The sequence below is a fragment of the Emys orbicularis genome, chromosome 9 (assembly GCF_028017835.1).
Source record: "Emys orbicularis isolate rEmyOrb1 chromosome 9, rEmyOrb1.hap1, whole genome shotgun sequence".
Taxonomy (NCBI): domain Eukaryota; kingdom Metazoa; phylum Chordata; order Testudines; family Emydidae; genus Emys; species Emys orbicularis.
In genome coordinates, this window is record NC_088691.1 from 62,542,773 (window position 1) to 62,562,374 (window position 19,602).

At 44.1% G+C, this 19,602-nt stretch overlaps 1 protein-coding gene and 1 pseudogene across 1 annotated transcript in view; one reads left to right on the forward strand and one right to left on the reverse strand.

Annotated features, from left to right (window-relative positions):
* The window catches only part of ST6GAL1 (ST6 beta-galactoside alpha-2,6-sialyltransferase 1), a 100,813-nt gene that overhangs the window by 12,626 nt on the left and 68,585 nt on the right, over positions 1 to 19,602 (forward strand). The gene's annotated exons all lie outside the window — the stretch shown is intronic.
* Positions 3,409 to 6,354, reverse strand: LOC135884109 (zinc finger MYM-type protein 6-like; annotated as a pseudogene).

Sequence of the window (19,602 nt, forward strand, 5' to 3'; positions counted from 1 at the left end):
TAGAAATGCCTGAATTTTAGCAAAGTGCTTGTAGCTGTTACTGACTAAATCACATGATGTAATTTGGAAATGTGTGTGAGGAAAGTAGGGTTCCCAATGTGAGACAGAGATGAATTACGTCTAATCATTGACAAAGTGCAGACTTATGAGATCTGGTATTACTTAATCTCCATCCACATATAAGTTTTCATCACCAAGTGTGTATTTAAAAGTTGTGTCACTTGACTGGCATCATTTAGCTCCAATGCCAATAGTAAAGGGTATGTGATTGTTTTTGAACTTGCCTTTTACGTAAATTCAAATGTGCCAGTTTAAAAACTAGAATGTGAAAGGGATGCTGTGAAGATTGGTAGGTCCAAAATTTTCATAGACTTCAAGGCCAAAAGGGATCATTGATCAAATAGTCTGATCTCCTGCATAACACAGACTGTAGAATTCCCCAGTGATTCATGTGCATAGCCCATCAAATTTCAGGTGAACTAGAATGTCTTTTAGAAGGACATTGATTTAAAGACTCTAAGAAGTAATCGAGAGTCCACTACTTCCTATGATAATCTGTTCCAGTGGTTTATTGCCCTCACTGTTAAAAATACACATCTTATTTAGTTTGAAACTTGTTGACTTCAACTTCTAGTCTTTGGCTCTTGTAACATCTTTGTCTGCTAGATTAAAAAGCATCACATCTTCTACCCCTGTAGGTAATTATAGACTGTGATCAAGGCATCTATTAACTTTCTCTTTAGCACCTTTGGCTTTCATTGTAAGATGTGATTTCCAGACCTCAAGCCATTCTCATCGCCCTTCTCTGAACCTACTCCTCTCAATATTTCACTTTAGAAACTCTGTGATTCTGTGTCTCTTTAAACCAGTTATTTAAAGCTGTTTTTCTTAACACGAAACACTACACATTTCAACACTCAATAACAAACCATCAGTGTAAACAGCACCATCTTCCAGTGCCATGCAGAGGACAGCAGCTGGATGGAGAGAAGCAGGCCAAAGCTCAAGAGAGGCAAGATAGAGGGGATACTGATAGGAAGCACATTGAGGAACTCTCCTCTGTTGAGGGCATCTGCCCATTGGTTATAATGTTGCTGCAGGTTACTTTTGGATTTTTCAATGCTATTCAATATGCAGGTATCCATGGCTTTAAAAAATGCCCACTAATCCTGTGACTGGCTAGAAGACTGTTGCCCCATCCTATCAGTTATGGCCATGATGATCTTTCTGTCTGTGACTGCCAGGCTTAATTACTGCAATTCAGAATACCTGGGAATAAAACCACACCCCTTCTAACGACTCCCACTAGCACAAAATGCAGCAATCCATCTACTCGGCAACTCGGTTGCTGTGAATACACCACCACAGTGCTCCACTCTTTGTGCTGACTCCCCGTTGAAAACTGAGTGCCGTTCAAGGTCCCTTGCCTGATTTTTGTTGGATTGAGCACCCCATTGGGTTGGGTCAGCTGAGACATACAGGAATACATGTGAGCACTGGAGATAGTCAGAACTTCAGTGGGAGCTGGAATTCTTGTAGGAATTCACTCCTACAAGAAATAAAAATGCCACTGACTTCAGTGGAACTAATGCAATCCCAGTTTCTTCAGGTAGCTTTTCCTTGTTGGCCCGTCTGTGAATCTCATGTGCACAAGCTTGCATGTGAATGCACACTCACCCACCTGGGTGTGTGTGTGTGTGTGTGTGTATATCTATATCTATATAATACTGAAAAAAGTCCACTACCTATCCAAATTTTCCCCTACAGCTGGCAAAGCAAGAGTTTATTTTTGTATTTGTTTTTCTTAGCTACTTAGGCAGGGCTTTAGGATACCATGGCAAAGAAAGCCATATAAATACATAGATAGCTATACAGACAGCTGTCTCCACCTGTTTATAGCAGCAATAAATTTGTAGACACTCTCCTAATGTTACTAACCCCACAAGGTGTTAACTTCAGAGATGAGTTGGGACCATTTAAAAGCTAACTGTATGAGGATCTAAATATCTTAATACCATCTCCTTATGCTTTTATTGTCCTTCTTCCTCAGGATAGGCTGTTAGCCTAATTCAGAGCAGAATGGACTTTGTCATGCTGCCCCAGTGAAAGGAGATTAGGTGGTTTCTGCCCCTTCGTTCTTAGATTTTTTCCTTTTAATTTCTCACTCTCCTGTAGAAAGTGCAATGGAGAATGGGCTGTTTGCTACTAGGTACTATACTTATCACCTGGGAAAGTGGCTTCTGTGCAGGGGTGAAAGTAACATAGAAGACTTACCTGTACGGTTGCCCGGCACCTCGGGCGGAAGGGACGGGGCGGGACTGGGGGGGGGGGTCAGCCTCCCTGAGTCAGCCCATCCACGCTGCCTGGCCTGTGCTATCCAGAGCTCCGGCGGCGATTTAAAAGGGCTCGGGGCTCCAGCCGCTGCTGCAGTAGGGGCGTCGGCGTCTGGGAGCCCCGGGCCCTTTTAAATAACTGGCCCTCAGGGCAGCTGCCCCTTTTGCCCCCCCGTCGGCGGCCCTGCCGGTAGGGTCACCTGTGTGTGTGTGTGTGTGTGTAAAGGGACAGCGATGTTAAAGCGCTTAATGTCGGCTGCATATGGGCCGGTACCGGCAGCCACTTCTTACTGGTACACTGTACCGGCCCGTACCGGCCAACTTTCACCCCTGCTTCTGTGGATTCATGGCAAGGGCTGCATCTTACCCTGGGGAGCTCAGCAGATACTTGAATAATGCACAGTCTGTTTTAGATCATGGGAGAGGAAGGCTGATTATCAAGTGGAATTCTCTGTCTGCTCTAGTTAGGCAGAATCCCCTGGTTTTTTGTCTGAGCTCCTTGTGCTTACTTACAAGAACAGTGACTTTATTTTCAGGGGTTCTCACAGCAAATTTGTTGGTTGCCGCTCTGACAGTTTTTCCTGAAATACTTAATTAACTTTAGGGAAAACAAATAAATATGCACATTTACACATGCAAATCATGGTAATTTATTTATGTGGTTGTTTGTTTTTTTGCAGACTCAATAATAAAAATAATTTACAGTTGTCTCTATTCTTTACTGCCTCTAAACACAATAGAAACACAAATAAGGTGCTTTGTACATTCTTGTCTTTTTTGTTGTTTCTTTTGCTTTTTTGGTAAAAGGTGGATATCTGTACAACAATTCTGAACTAAATTTAAAAATGCTTCTACATAATAAAAGTCTAAATAATAATGAAAAAACATATCTGCAAATGTGTCCAAAATTTCTTTCTCGTTCACAGATAAAAAAAAATCAATCCAATCCAGTAATAAAAATGATAATACAGAAGTAACTAAAAACATATTCCATATATTATATTGTACTTTACTAATACAGTGTGATAATGAAATTAAAGTTCTGGGTTTTAACACATCCATTGTGTGGATCAGACTACTTGCAAAAGTTCAGGAGCTCTTTGAATGGAAAGTCTGCAGGATCTTGAGTCTCCTGTGAAACTAGAAGAGAAGCTTCCAGGTTAGCATCAGTGAGGCAATTTTGTATTTGTTCTTCAGAAAATGCAGTGCACACAGAACAGTAGTAGAAAAGAGGGACAAGAAAAGAAAAGCAACTTTAGCTAGGGGCTTGTAGATGTCCTCAAACAGATACACATTACTACAGAACTCCTGTACTACAATACCGGGCTGATTGAAATATATTTTCATTCTTGCATCACTGCCCATTTACAGAATGAGGTATTTGAGACTGCTCAAATCTGAAGAGTCAAAGGAAGCTAATCTGTTTTGTAAGGCAGTTAGTTTGTTTGCAGCCAAAAAGCCTCAACCAGAATTGCTGAATGGATCGGTCACGAAGGAGTACTGACTGAAAAAGTTTCCCTCACTTAAATGATTTTCAAGATCCTTCAAGAGGATACTCAAGTATTCAGTTACAGTGAAATAGACCTTTCGCTGCACATTCTCATCCTGACAGCTGAGAAACTGACTAAGCTCCTAAAAAACTGAAAAGTCTCTTTCCTCATGTAGGGGCTGGACGATGTCAATGATTGTCTTCCTGAATGTATTAATTACTTCAATGCTGTCAGATATAGTTAGCTGAGGTTTCTGAAGCTCCAGGTTTACGGAAGCAAGCGTGGGTAAACACTCTTTCAAAAAAAGCAAACAGCCATGTGCTTCTGGATCTTGTTGCTTTTGGGACAGTTCCGGCAAAACTGTGTTCAGAACCTCAACGAGCTCTTCTCGGAGCTCAAACAGCCTCTGTTCACTGTTGTTAAAACTAAGCCAGCGGACCAGGTTGTAATTCAGCACCGTATGTGTCTCGCAGCCCGTTTCACACAAAGTTGCAGATCTCCCTTCATTGACATCGCTGGCGTTGAGAGCAGTGATGCACTTTTTCACTATGGAATCAACCTCATCCATGCTTTTCATTGAAGCTTCGTGATGGGCAAAACAGTGAAACAAAAAAAGCTTCAGAGTGCAGCTTTCTTGGAAGCAGTTCAGCACCCACCTTGTGCACTTACATAGCCGCTATCCTGTCCACTGTCAAGCTGCACAGATTGTCAAAGCTAACGCGGCGGCATTCCGTTCTTGCCTGAACCCATTGAAAAATGTGTTTGCCAGTTGGCCTATCACTGAGGCTCACCTGACATAAAATACCTTCAGAAGAACAATGGTGATCACAGTCCAAAAAGTGAACACATATGATGACCTTGGGATTCCTCATGACATCAAGGCTCTCATCCAAACACAGGCTGTAGAAAGGGCTCACTGTGACTTTTTCAGCTGTTTTGTTTTGTAGAAAATTTGCCAGATCTCGTGTGCTCCTCTGTAACATGTCATTGCTCAGTGGTATATCTCTGAAAAGTGTATTTTCTGGTTGTACAGCCAGAACAGTTTTCTTCATGAATGCTCCCTTGCCGAATGGTTTTCTTGCTTTCCCCAAAAGTAGTGCAACTTTAAAAGTAGCCACCCATATCTGATCCATTTTATTTAAAAAACAAAACAAAACTCTGAGCTGTCACTGTTGTTTTTCAAGCTTGGTTTTTGCATTGTTTAACAGCTTGTGCCTCTGAAACTCACTGTGGTAATTCTGTTCAACTTCCCCTGCATGAATGCTATAGTGACATTGCATTGCAGACATTTTAATTTGATGCATTTCTTTCGTACAAACAGCGCACACTGCAACTTGCTCAGAAACGGAATCAGATGGCTTCAGAAACACAAAACTGCATTTCCCACTGGTCCTGAAATGTTCGTTTTTCTTCCTTCTGTGTTCTCTTTTTCTTAGCAGCAGGTGGCTCTGTGGGGACCGTCTCTGTATCACATTCAGGGTCATTTCCTGTAACTGATTTTTAAAAAAACTTTCCGATATCCATTGGCATTTTTAACTCTTCCACCTTCTGTCACGAACACTCTCAACCTACCCAAACACCACACAGCGATCTTCCTAACAGTGACGTTGGCCAATAGCCGTTTACAGAGCTACGGTAGCGCGAGATGTAAACATAGTGATTAGCCAGTGAATATGCTTTGTGACTTGAAAAAAACCCCATGCCTTTGTAGTTCAGCTCTGTCTGTACTGAACTGTAATATTTAGAAGGGAATCAGTGCGCATTATGATTTATTTTGTTTACAAAGCGACATTAATAGGTGACAGCTCAGTGATTGTTGCAGCACTTTGGAGGCTGTCATAAAAATCTGCTGGTGACCGGAAGCAGCCACAGTGCATTTAAGAAACACTGATATAGGTTACTGAGCAAGACCAACACAGCATGCCTCAAACCCTTCATCACAGCTTTCTCTCTGCTGCAGTTTGGAAAGCTGTGAACTGTTACAAGTGCTGCAGCTGTTAGTCTACAGTTTCGAGAAGACAGCACTGCTTTGATCTACACTCCTCTTTATTCTGAAGTTTAGCATTGCAACAAAAAAGGCTAGGACCGTAGCTTTTCAAAAAGCTCAGATTCTGCAGAAGCTTATAGGATTGGCTTCCCCACTCACTAGGGAAATGTTCGAGAGTAGGCAACTAGTTTTCTTTCAAGTCCTGCTGGATACATCTTTCAGTGCCCGTCAATATATTTTTTTGTGCCTGTAAAGTGCCATGCAAACCTATGGGACTATATCAGTGTATTGTTTTCAGACAGCAGATGAGTCCGTTCTTGTTTTTTATTATTATTAACAGTGCTTTCAGACACCTTCAGGATCCATCTGAAGGCTCTGCTCCACATACATGATAAAGGGACACCTTCCACCTCTTGTTTAAAGGTCAGATTTAAAAAAAAAGATGTTTGTGCTCACAGACAGGTCTGCAAATTTGCACAGTTACCACAGTTGCATCCATGACTTGTACATTTGTGTGTGCAAATAGGTACTTGGATACCTGCATGCTGGATATATGTGTGCAGTTGTGGTAGGTAGTTGCCCTTGCAAATGTAGGTGTGCAAACATATGCATTTTTGTCTGCAGATCTCAGACATTAAATATAATTTGGCTCTGGAAGCTCTAGGAAGCCCATTCTCAAAAGAAACAATTGAGTTTGCTGATTCATTTTCTTCATATAATTCAGTGACTTGTGGTTTGATTCTTTGTAGCGTCTAAATGGCTTGTTTTCTTTAATCAGGTTTGCCATCACCTCTCCAATATTTGCCTCTTGCATGGTAAGCTGCTGTAGAGGCCTGGATGTCTCCCAAGTTTATAACTCTGTCAGCAAGTTTATCAAGTTTTGAATTTAATTCTCTGCTGCAATTTATTCTTTTCTGTTTCATTAGTAAAGTCTGCCCAGAAACCAGTGAGGGTTCCAGGCAAGATGGTACCTTGTTTACTCATATTGCCCACTGGCTTTTCAAACATTCCTTTAGCTTTTTATCTAATAGAAATTGGCAGTGCAGGGTGGCACCACTGCTCCCCCACAGAGGCAGCGGGGGAAAAGGAGACGTAACCTCTCTCCTTCTCTCCTCCACAGGCAATGAGAACTTGTCTCGGTACAGTGGAAATATGCAAATACAGAAATAGATTGCTCTATGTTGTGCTCTGCCAATATTATGCTGGCAACATTTATTTCTTTTGGGAACCTGCAGCTGCCAAATAGTTAGTAACTAAAATATGCCTGTAAGCTACTGCGACAACCACAGGACACAAATCTAACTATAGAGCTGATGTTACCTCTGCAGTGTTTTTAAAAACCATCCTCTCCATCACCCCCATAGAGATAACTGTTCTTGTTATTTGAATGCAGTTATCCCGGTGAAAGTGTACTCTGGATCATGGGTATAAGAAGACATCGTAGGTGCTGATTCAGTGCTAGATTGTGGCTGGCATTGTGCTGGTGAACAAGAGGTCAGACGGCCTTGTCCACCTGCATAGGTGCCAACCAGAGTCATTCTTTGCGCTTCTTGAGCACCGGGGGGCTGATCCAATGGAAGGACTTCTCATTGACTTCAATGGGCTTTGGAGCAGACCCAGGGAAAGTGAGTCCGTAACAGTAGTGGTGCTGGACTTCTCAGAGTGGGTAGGGGTGAGCACCCCCTTCTGCATCAACCAGTGGTGTCAGGCCAGTGCTGTGTGAGGTACACTCAGTTATAGGGTGGTGTGGGTGCTGCTCTGTCATGCTCCCTTTTACCAAGGTACCCAGAGTTATTCTGAAGCCTTCCCATAACCCCCCACAGTATAGCCCTTAAGTATGCAGTGCCAAGAATACCTAGACAATGGGAAACTCTGCTTTTCTTTTATAATTTGACTTTTACCATTTTTTCTCCTTAGGAACAGAGAGAGGGAGTCTGATCTACAGATTTCATAACTGGGTGGATGCTTTGGTGACATCAGTCTTGTCTGTAATCTTTTGTCACTTAACAGAAAGGGTCTCCAGTCAGGAGGGAACAAGTGAATCTATATTCCACCATACTCTGCCCCACACAATGGGGCATTGAAGAGGGGAGGGAGGGTAAACAGTTTATTGGCTGAGGTACTGAGTTTGAGGTGAGCACTAGGTCTATATATATAATCTTTAGTTGGCAGTTTTCCTAGTATTAACCCAAGTTAACACTTATGTTGTAAATCCTTCATCGGTAGGGCTGAAATTCCCTCCCCCCAAATTAGTGAAGGAGCTATTATTTCTCAACTATACTCTAATACGTTACAGAAGAATAAAAGTAGCAGGCAGCCATGAATAAAATTTTAATACGCAGTACTGTATTTTAATGTTTGCCTTTTGTAACTATTACAGTATATTACTATACACTGAATGGAATGCAGAGGTAATTCTCGGAAGTCTGATTGGACAGCGTACAAGACATAAATTCTCTAGAAATGCACTGCACATTTCAGATTTGCTTTACATCTCTGAGTTTTGGAATGTATTATCCAGAAGGAGTAAATGTTTAGCCCCTTACTGATTGGGTTTTCGTTCTGAACGTAGAGCTGTCCTGTTTTGTGCTTTCTGTTGTCCAGTACAGTGGATGAAGGTTTTATGGTTGTTCCTTTTTATGGTTTTACAGAAGTGATCAGTCTCGTGTTATCCAACTTGGGACCTTATCCTCTTTCAGGAGGAAGTAAGTGTAGTTCCATATAATTTTAATGAAAACAGAAGTTGTTTTGTTCCTGACATGGGTAGTTGATGGGTTAATGCTTGACTCTCTTTTTATACCCAGTGGTGCAAGTAGAAATCATTTCTTGCCAGTACTGTACTCATGGGAGGGCCACAAGAGGGGCATGTGACCTCCCCACGTGACCCTCCATGTGACCCTGCCCCCAGCCCGGGGCCCCCATGCTCTCCCCATCCCCTCTGACACCCCCCTTTGTATAGACAAACATCAACATGCTTAACTACTCTCTTTCCCCCCACATATGTAGTATTCAGTCTGTTTATATGGAATATGGGAGTTGGGTGAGGAGCCATTTCAGCATATGTATGACTTATTAAAAGACAAATTTTAAGTAGCACTGTATTCTAAACTGCTTTATGGTATTGTACCCAAACATTGCATTTCAATGGGGGTTTCAACTTCCTTTATAGGAACAGACTCCTGAAACTCTTACCAGTCCACAAAAGTGGTCCATAGTCATGCAAATAGTCCCATGGTCTTCAATGGGATTGATCAAATGATTAAGGGTTTATAGGATTAGGTTCCAAGTTTGTAAATTGTTCTGGATGAAACTGACAATGCCTGAGCTATCAGCTCAGAAGGAGCTTCATTCGAATAAAGGTGGGCAGATGTGTGATAAGTCTTAGCTCTGTTGCTAAGATGAGGAACATATTTTCAGCAAAGTTCTTGGCAGATTCCTGAGGCGGCTGGTTTAAGGCTGTCAGTGTCTGGCATTATAATCTTCACTTATAGTTCTCTCACCCACAAAGCATGGGGCATTTGTTTTCTTTGTTTTGATGCTCCAGTTCCAGTTAACAAAATGCATGTTAGACTAGTTTGGCTGCAAAGAAGAATTCTATGTTTACACTGGAGACAACACCTGATTCCCGTCAGGCTGCAGAACTGGGCTGATATCAGAATCCAAACATCCTCTGGTCAGTGCAAGCAGAGGCATTCCTCTAATGATCTGGACTTGATGTGATGCAGTATGGATATCATGGATAATTCAGACCAATAGGGAGAAACAGAATCAAAAACACTGTTTAAACATTTTCCATCCCCCTCCCTCCCCTCTTGAGGACTCCTGACCAACATAACAGCACAATATATATGCTAACAAACTTAAAAACAAAGCCATTTAAAGTATGAATGCCCTCCCTAGCCACGTTCTGCTCTTTTAAGGAGCAGAGCGCAGCCCCCTCCCCCCTCCCCTGTAGCGGGGAGCTAGCCCCAAGTCTTTCCAGTATCCCATACCTGCTAAAAATCTCTTGCCGGTACTGCGTATTGGTGGGTACCCCCTACTTGCACTCCTGTTTATATGTGATCCTGCAATCAAAAAATGTGGACCTATTCCTGGTGCTTGCAAGGACTCTTATTGCAATCAATGGGACTGTGTGTGTTCGGGGTTTGCCGCAGGGATAGGATTGGCAGGATCAGGGGCCTATTTTGTATTTGTTAGCCTGAAACTTTTTTTTTCCCCAGTAGAGACTCAGGATGACATAGACATCAAGGGGTTCTGCAGGTCAGAACTGAGGTGCATTGCCAGAAGCTGAGCTGTCTGGAGAAACTTATATAATGCCTACACTGTGCCTGGCTCCTTATGATGTTAGTTTTCCCAGCAGGATATCTGGTTGGTGTTTGATGGGTCTTGCATACTTATATTGGATTCATTTTGGGGGGTACTGCTTTAAACCTTGAAATCCATGCCTGGTTTAATAGTGCAGGATTGTTCGAAATGTTCGGCAACCTTTGCATCTTTTTTTAATTTTAAAGAACCAATTCTTCATCCCTGATCATTAACCTTTAATATATCTGAGGAAGTGTTAATGAAGAGCAGCCTGAATACCACAAACCACATATTATTATTGGTTGGCTCTCGTGCAAGACTTCCTAACTGAATGGCAAAACTAGTGGTCAAGGTACTGGACTGGGATGGGACTTGGGAGATCTGGTATTCTTTTCTGACTGTGCCACAGACTTGCTATGTGACCTTGGCAAGTTGCTTAAAGAGACAGTCAACTTGAACAGTCACTTTTGAGACTCTGATTTAATATAAAAATAACCTAACATTCTCCAGAATGACTTCTCACTAACTTATAGCTTATTGGCAGAATTTTCCCTTGAAATTTCTTTTTCAGTTGGCACAATGCAGTATTATCTCTCTTCTTGGCACCCTCACTACTGTGGGGAAAAAGAAAGGTGTTTCACATTATGTTATATATATATATTTTTCCCAAGTTGCTTGGATGGAGGAGGAGAGAAAGAAGCCAAATCTATTTTACTAGAGCCAAGCAAATTATTTACAGAGAATAATTTGAATGAACTTAACCTCCTCATTTTTGCCTGTGGAATGTGCGTAAGGCAGGGGCAGTAGTGAGAGATGAGGGAATGGCAACTCAGAGGAGGAGAAAGAGCTGTGTTTGAAGAACACCATTTTAAGAGTGATGCATGGGTGAGTGGGGGCTGACTATATAGACTGCTCAGAACAATATGTCACTGCAGATGAGCTGATTACTGTGAGAACCTTCACTTTGGAATTTCCTGACTCTTAGGGTTTAAATTCCTAAACTTCATGCTGTTGATGCTTGGTTTTTGTTTTGCTTTTTCGTCCCTTTCCCCTCCCCCCAGAGAATAAATAGCTTGGACTCTGGCAGGCTCAGTAGTGCATCTATTGCTCAGGTAGCCTGAAAGATGTAGATTGATATTTCGCTTCCAGTAATGAAATGAAAAGTGTTTTACTTATGAACCTCAGCAATATGCTCCATACAGCCAAATATCAATTGAGTCAGTTTATATGAATTTATGCTTTATCATGGACTTCATTCACAGGAGCCAGGATCTCAAAAATCAGGGTGAGTCTTAGTGGAAGGTCAGTCATTTTAGGATGCTTCTAATCTTTCCAACCCTAGACAGGATCAGAAAGGGAAATACTGAAATACTGTGACTTGCTGTCACTCTGGTCTTTCTGTCACTGGGAAAAAGCTTGTCCTAGTGAAACGTACAGGCCAGTTTTTAGTTCAGAGTCCTTGAGTATCCGGTGCTTTTGAGGGTCACATTTCTATAATTTACATTGAGTCCAGTTGTTAGCACACTAGCCTGGGACTTGGGAGACCTGGGTGCAATTCTTACCTCACCACAGACTTCCTGTGTGACTGTGCTTAGCCTCTCTGTGCCTCAGCTCTCCATCTGTACAATGGGGATAATAGCACTGACCTCCCTCACAGGGTGTTGTGAGAATAAATACATTAAAGATGGTGAGTTGCTCCGATAACGATGGTAATGGGGGTCCGACGTGCATCTTAGATAGATAATTAGAGAAAGTATCATATGCTTGATACTTAGAAATCATGAAATTTGTTCAGATAGAAAATAAATGGCAAGCTTCACTATTTCTTTTCCTTCACAGTATCTTGGATTTTATATTTTATGATGACAGTGAGTAACGATAACTTTTATCAAAGGCCCTGACTGGTCCTGCAAAGACTCGTGTGTAATTAGCTTTACACCTGGGAGTATCCCATTGTCTTTAATGGGACTTACCCATATGCATAAAGGTAAGCATGTGCATAATTCTTTGTAGGATGCCCTAAGCTGGTAGTTCTGGCCAAACTCTGTTGTCAGATATGAAATGGGCAGCTTCTGTTAAAGTTAGTACAAGTCATGGATGTGATTCTGAGAGCAGAAGTTGGCATAAGGGTAAAAGTGCAACTGCATGCAGAACATCTTTGATTACTCTTGGAGAACCTGCCCCCACAATCCCTTCAGTGAATTAAATTGACTGGATTTCAGTAACCACAGGCTTTTTAATCTAACCTTGTTTGTGCATCTTTCATTGCAATTGTCCTCAGCATCTGGTTGCATAACTAAGATAAAAGTCCTTCAGTTTGTGCATACAGGCGTACTGGGGCAGTTGTTTGACTGCCCTCAATTTAAGAATACCCCACTGACTACAAAGCATTGAAATAGTATGCATCACAATCTTGAAGCTATCTTCAAGAGTTGCTTAGATCATCCACCTTAGGGGCATCCTGCATTGGCTTGGTACTCTGGCTACATCTTCAACCCCTACAGCCTTTTTTCTTGGCCCAATGGCAGTATGTCCCCTTGTTCAAAGAATATCCCTCCATTTGTACTGTCCTTCTTAGCTTTATGGGCCCACTTGCCCCACATGTCTCCCTATTGATCCCACACTCTCAGGCTCCTCTCAGCTCAAGTAGTGGTCCTTTCCCATCCAGAGGCTAAGCATCAAACTTGGAGAATACTGGGCTCTGTGCACTTCGGACCCCCATTCCTACATGTTTGTATTAATGTGATACAACAATATATAAACAGACTGAAGGGAGTTGTACTCCTCTCCTCCTCTCTGAACTTCGGAGTCTGAGCTGAAGCCTGTCTTGTATCCCTGCAGTGGTTGATCGTCAGGGGAAGTGCATGGCCATCATCAACAATCCCCAGAGAATGGAATCTCAACCCCTGTATTTTCCAGCAAATGTAGACTGGGATGGGGTCCCTAGCAGTAGCCCAATTCACCTCCTTTGCATCCGCACTAGGTTCTTGGAGCCCAAAGCACTAGACACAGACACCTTTGCATGGCTTGGAACTGGGCTACCTACCCTTCCCTAATACATAGAATGCTAAAAAGTCAGAGTTGATATTGCTAGATCCCTGTCACCCAGTACTCTGATGCGCTTATTATTTGGAAGCGATGAGTCTAATACTGGGTTTCCCCTTTTGAACTCTTCCATTTGGCTGTACTGGCCCAGGGACCAATTCTAGTCTCCTGCAACGTACTGTTTAGGTAAGCAACGTAAAGACTGACTGGGGCTGCTTCACAGGAGGTTTTTCTGATGTGAAATTCTTCCAACCTTTGTTCATTGGGGTACTGTAGCGCTGGGGTGGTTGTCCCTCCCCCTCTGTGTCGGAGAGAAGCCACGCTGCCTTGCTTTGCTGTCGGGGCCTCTGACTTATAGCAGGGGAATTAGCATAGGCGTTAGCGTCCTGACCGGTCTAATGGGCTGGGCAGCCAACCGTCAAGGGCCCTGGGACTTTTCAAGCAGGGGCTGCACCCACCTTAGTCTATGGCCTCAGGACCCTTGTGGCAGGGGTCTGGGCCAACACAGACATAAGTAGCTTCAAGCCCTTCAGCCCAGGGCAGAGCACCCCCAGCAGTCAATTGGCTCCGGCCTCTGGAGACAGAGGCAGCGCAAACCCTGTAGTCAGTTAGCCCCAGACTCTTGCTTCAGAGACTGGGCACACCCAGTATTCAATGAGCTCTGTGCTCTTGTTGCAGAGCCGGCGCACACCCAGCAGTCAATTAGTCCTGGGCTCTTGTAGCAGAGCCAGAGAAAACCCAGGAGGTAATGAGCTCTGGTCTCTAGTGGCAGAGATAGAACGAACCCCAGGGGCAGGCGTCCTAGCTCCAGCGGACAACCGACAAGCACAGGCACTGGGCCTGATGAGGGGAGGCTTCCACCCCAGGGATGGAGTGGCAGGTGGGGTCTGGGCCCACCCTACTCCACCAGACCCTGACCCAGGGCCCTAACAGTGACAGAGTAGTCCGCCACTGGTCAGCGGGATCCCAACCGCAACATGCTGGCCGTGCTTCAGGCAAAGCTGCAGCCAGACTAAGGTCAGCTGCCCCTCTGGGTAGGTGGCCTGTGGCAGTCCCAGCAGGTCTGTGGCAGAAGCAGGCTCCCCAGCAGGCAGGGCGTCACTGGGTTCAGCAGCAGGGAGCGAGCAGTGTCTGTCTGCCTCCTTCGGTGTCGCCGTTCCAACTGAGTGGGAGGCTCCGCCCTTTATACTTCCTGTCCTGGTGACATCCTTCTGGCGGGAGGAGGGAGGCAGGCCTAGCTCCACCCACTTGGGCATGGAGGGTGGTTCCTCCCCCTCTGGCTCAGAGGGAGGCCACACTGCCTCACTACAGGTACCAAAAGAAACATCTTCACCCATGCTGGTTCCCTTCACGATGGCTTTCACTTCCCCCTTGCATTGTCAATGTCATTAGTCATTTAGTCATTGCCCTCAGAGCTAATTTTAATCTGCTGTTTATGGGTCTGTTGCTGGCAGAGATATCAGATCATAGGTTTGTGTCAGGAGACTCTCCCACTTCTTACTGCAGTGATACCAGTCTAGTTCAGTTGTTCCTCAGTGGAATCTCTTTTGATATTGCTGGGCTTGTGGGCCCTGCATATGCGCCACTGGAAGGAACCCCTCTTAAACTCATGAGTTGGCCTCTTTGGTCACGATAACTTTTGCTATATAGGTGGGTGAGCGGAATTTTCTTGTCATTACCCCTGTGTGGTCAGTTTTTTCCTGAGGAGATGGCCTTTTGCCTGTCACCTGACTTATTCCTTCAGTGAACATCACGGGCCTGATTCTAATTTTCCTAACACAGTTGTAACTCCATTGACTTCAATGTAGGCCTGCTTGAATTACACATCATGTAAAATAATCGCTGCTACCTCCTTTGTTGTTTCAGCTCCACTAGTGGTAAAGTGGTAGTGACAGTGGGAAACTTTAGCAAACACAGCCTAGTATATTTACAGCTAAGGTGTGTATTTTATGGGCTTATGACCAAGATGATGGTAAGCAACCAGCTCCAGCTTCATAACCACTTGTCCAGGGCTCTTTACATGTCATGGGCAGCGAGGACTGAAGCCTCCACATCTCAAGTGTGCAGGCCCAGTCATCTCCCAGGACTTGCATATGGGACCATCAGCTAGATCTGTTTTGCCTCCTTTGGTTGTAAAGTCCTACAGGCTACATGCTAAGGTAAGATCTCCCTTTGATACATCCTTTGTCAATTTTCAAATGTTTTTGTTCATACGATGGAAGAGGGATGTATGACAAGGGAAAATTACTCACCAGTAATTCCTTTTGTCATCTCTCTCTCATTCTTTCCTGACATCACACATTCTGCTCTCTTTCCATCTGCCTTCTTCTCTCCTGTATTTTCTCTATCCTCCTTTCTTCCTATCACTCTGCATGTTTTCTAACTGCCAGGAAGGCAGTGGGCTGGGGTCTTATATACAGTGCTTGACTGGCAGATATTCTGCCTGCTTGATGCAAGTAGGTGGAGCCATGATACTTGAACGTCTCTGTTCAGAGGATGGGGAGACAGAGGGTACAAAGCAAGGAATTAGCAGTAAGTAAGGTTGTCTTGCTTGTCACAGCAGATTGAACACTTGTCTGTAGTGCACTGTGGAGCATGCTGGTTGCATTTTAATCTAATTTTAAGTCTCTTTTCCACTTGAAGGGGAGCAGGGAACCCTTCAGTTTCTCCTAAGCTTGTTAGGTTTGTTAGTCTTATCTGCATACACTGCCATCCAGCACTGTTGCATATGCTGTTCTCCATAAGGGTAGAATGCTATAGGGCTCGCTGCTGTTTCACTAAAAACTAGTGCTCTTGAAGAATGTGTCCTTTTAGTCCTTTCATATTCATAGAATGGCATTTGGATTTCTAAGGTTTTTACATCATATTCCGCTGAAATGGTTTAATTTCCGCAAAATTACATATCTTGGATGTTGATAGAATCTTTTGTGCAAGGATAAGCTACATGAGAGAGATTGCACTGGAATGAATTATAGCAGTCTGAAACATTTCTTGTTCTGTCCTAGCAGTTGTCGTAATGAAGGGGGGAGAGTTTCCTTGATGCTCTTGGCATTTGTACCTTTATTATTTGCTACAGTGCCCGGTGTCCACAGACCCCTTTCCCTGCAGTCTTTTTTTGAGACAGTCAGAAGTAATGAAGATGTACATCTGAACCGTGTGGAGGATTTAAAAAAAATACATAAAATGTGAACACAATCCATGGAGTTTGCTTGCTTAAAGACAGGTCCAGTCTACCCTACATATACCACAATATCAGGAGATCTGATTATAACAAGGTTCCATTTTGTAGCACAGGCAGCACCTTAACAACGTTAACTGTATTAGTGTCTGGTTAAAACAGAGAATTTAAACGCCTGCGTGCACACACAAAAGGAAATGCAAAGGTTAATCTTCTCCTAGTAATGGTATCCAGTCCACATTACATAGCTGGGTGTTATTAGTTGAGCTGTTTAAATTTATACTTCAAGTATTCACAAATGCTTCCTCTGATAAAAGAACATAAAGGTTGCAAAATCAAATACTCGAAAGTTAATAAATCCCAGAATTCAGATTGCCTGCGCAGCCTTAGTTTTGGTCCCCTTGTGCATACGCACTATAACATTCTTTAATTACATGATCACTTGCTATTTCTTTTCACAAAACCCCTCCCTCATTCAGGGCACATAATGGATGGTGCTCTCTTAAGGAGAAGCTCTTAAATAATTTTTTATCCTCACTGTTCAATGTGTGGCCGTAGGCCTTATTTACCGCTCTCTATTCAAACCTTGCTGTGAAGACGGAAATATTAATTTCTTCCAGGGCTTTCCTATGGCACTCATCATTATACTATCTGACAGCTTCACAAACACTGGTGAATTTATTTTCCCAAAACCCCTGTAAGTTTAGGGGGTGGGGTGGTATCCCTTTTTATGGATGGGAGCGAAGGCACAGAGAAATGAAGGTAAAAAATATCCACTAATTTTGGGTGCCCAGTTTGAGGTGCCTAGGACCTAATTTTTCAGGGTACTTTGCATTATACAGCAGTTTATATGTTCAAAGCCCAGCTTCCATTGTCTTCAGTTGCAGCTGTGAGTGCTCGGCACTTCTGCAGATCACATCCCAGGGTCTGAAGTCGGGCATGTAGAAAATGAGGAACACAGTTAAAAATTTGTTTTAAGTAGCTTGCCTGGCATCACATAGGAATTCTACGGCGAGGCAGGGGTAGAATCCAGTTTCCCAAGGCAGCATTCAACTGCCTTAAACATGAGACCATCCTTCCCCTTTCTGCAATCCCTTGCCTCATTCATGACACATTTTCCAACTTCTGCAAAAAATGAAGCAGGGGTTCTACAGACAACTGTTGTCTTCACTACACAGCTTTGATTCATCCCCAGTGTGGGCCCATCCAGCGTGCTGAATGTGGCAGGGGTCCTGTGGAAAAAAATGTATATGCCCATGTAATTATAGTTTGTATGATAAGCATACAAAAGGGGGCCATTGTAAGGTTGCGCAGATAAACTTAATTAATTGTGCTAGGCACTGTACAAACAGAGAACTAAAAGTCGGTCCCTGCCCCAGAGAGTTTACAATCTAAGGCCTGGTCTACACTAGGAGTTTATATCGAATTTAGCGCCGTTACATCGAATTAACCCTGCACCCGTCCACACCACGAAGCTATTTAGTTCGACATAGAGCTCTTTTAAATTCGACTTCTGTACTCCTCGAAAACGAGAGGAATAGCGCTAAATTCGAAATGGCAATATCGAATTAGGCTAGGTGTGGATGGAAATCGACGGTAATAGCTCCGGGAGCTATCCCACAGTGCACCACTCTGTTGACGCTCTGGACAGCAGTTCGAGCTCGGATGCTCTGACCAGCCACACAGGAAAAGCCCCGGGAAAATTTGAATTCCTTTTCCTGTCTGGGCAGTTTGAATCTCATTTCCTGTTTGGACAGCGTGGAGAGCTCAGCAGCACTGGCAACGATGCAGAGCTCTCCAGCAGAGATGGCCGTGCAATCCCAGAATAGAAAGAGGGCCCCAGCATGGACTGATCGGGAAGTCTTGGATCTCATCGCTGTGTGGGGCGATGAGTCCGTGCTTTCAGAGCTGCGCTCCAAAAGAAGGAATGCAAAGATCTACGAGAAGATCTCGAAAGCCATGGCAGAGAGAGGATACAGCCGGGATGCAACGCAGTGCCACGTGAAAATCAAGGAGCTGAGACAAGGCTACCAAAAAACCAAAGAGGCAAACCGACGCTCCGGATCCCAGCCCCACACATCACGTTTCTACGAGGCACTGCATTCCATCCTAGGTGCGGCCGCCACCACTACCCCACCAGTGACCGTGGACTCCGAGGATGGGATATTGTCCACGGCCGGTTCCTCGTCGGAAATGTTAGCGGACGGGGAAGATGAGGAAGGAGATGAGGAGGACGAGGCAGTCGGCAGCGCTTGCACCGCTGATTTCCCCGACAGCCAGGAGCTCTTCATCACCCTTACCGAGATCCCCTACCAACCGTCCACAGCCCTTACCCCGGACACCGAATCAGGGGAAGGATCAAGCAGTGAGTGCTTTAAACATCTAAACATTTAATTTTAACATAACTGGAATATTTATATTGTTAAGAATGGGCTTTTCATTCACTCATTTAAACATAGAAACTTTTATTTATAACAAAACAGGAATATTAACTATATTAGCAATTTGGTGTTCATGATTTAGTTGGCTTAGTCAACTATTTAGTCCTAACTATGTATAAAAAATCAAATAATGTCCGGATATTCATGATTAGGCCACCACAGGACGCTCCACTCTGTAGTCCCTTATGCTGCACTTAAAGGAAAAGACGGTCAATGTGCCCGGGAATGGACAGAGAGTCCTCCTGGGATAGCTCGGCATAGCTCTCCTGGAGGTACCGCTCAAGCATGCGCATCAGGTTCCGCGGCAGGGCGATCTTGTTCGGTCCACCGTGGTAACACACGTTCCCACGCCATGAGTCCATTAGGTAGTCCGGGATCATGGCACGGCACAGCATGGCGGCATACGGCCCTGGCCTCTGCATGGTCTCCCGAAGCATCCTTCCCCTCTCGGTCTCCGAGATCCTCATCAGAGTAATATCACACATGACGCCCTGCTTTAAATTAGGGAGGGGAATGTTAGTATTGGGACTGCTTTGCAGCCATGCGGTGGAGGCGGCAGAGGGGCAGCATATAGGGAGCTTTCCCGGGGACAGCCGCGAGGTGGTGGGACAGGGGCAGAGCTCATGCTTCCCTGATTGCTGCCAGCAGAGAGTGGCCTTGCATTCAGTGCGAAAGGAGCCCAGTGCTACTATTACATTTTTAAGCTGCCACAAGTCTACGGCTTACCATGTTTTCCTGCAACAGATGTAGAGGTGTCCTGCCACGGTTCTCTGATCGCAACTGCAAGACCCCAGGCACTGAAGGCGAGGGCCGAAAATTCGAC